Source organism: Antrostomus carolinensis, unplaced genomic scaffold (genome assembly GCF_000700745.2).
Source record: "Antrostomus carolinensis isolate BGI_N321 unplaced genomic scaffold, ASM70074v2 scaffold35073, whole genome shotgun sequence".
NCBI classification, from domain to species: Eukaryota; Metazoa; Chordata; class Aves; order Caprimulgiformes; family Caprimulgidae; genus Antrostomus; species Antrostomus carolinensis.
In genome coordinates this window covers 1,965-2,265 of record NW_010305168.1, presented here as the reverse complement: position 1 = coordinate 2,265, position 301 = coordinate 1,965, and the positions used below count along the sequence as shown (strand labels likewise).

The following is a 301-nucleotide window of genomic DNA, read 5'->3' as shown; positions in this document are numbered from 1 at the left end:
CAGCAGGGACACCTTCCACTAGACCAGGTTGCTCAAAGCCTCATCCAGCCTGGCCTTCAACACTTCCAGGGTAGCCAGAGACTATGGCATGTACTGGAGTAGTGCCTGGAATATGGGTTTTATCGCAGTTCTGCTGTGTCAGGAGCTGCACACGTGCACACTGGGGCCTACAAGAAAGCTGGGGAGGGACTTTGGCCAAGGGTAGGGAGTGACAGAACAAGGGGTGATGGCTTGAAAGTGGAAGAGGGGAGATGGAGCTGAGATGTGAGGAAGAAATTGTTTGGTGTGAGGGTGGTGAGAC

At 53.8% G+C, this 301-nt stretch overlaps 1 protein-coding gene across 1 annotated transcript in view; it reads right to left on the bottom strand.

The window, feature by feature from the left end:
- LOC104522419 (ankyrin repeat and SOCS box protein 1) overlaps nt 1-301 on the bottom strand; it is a gene marked incomplete at its 5' end in the record, with an annotated part of 2,879 nt that overhangs the window by 626 nt on the left and 1,952 nt on the right. The window lies entirely within an intron of this gene.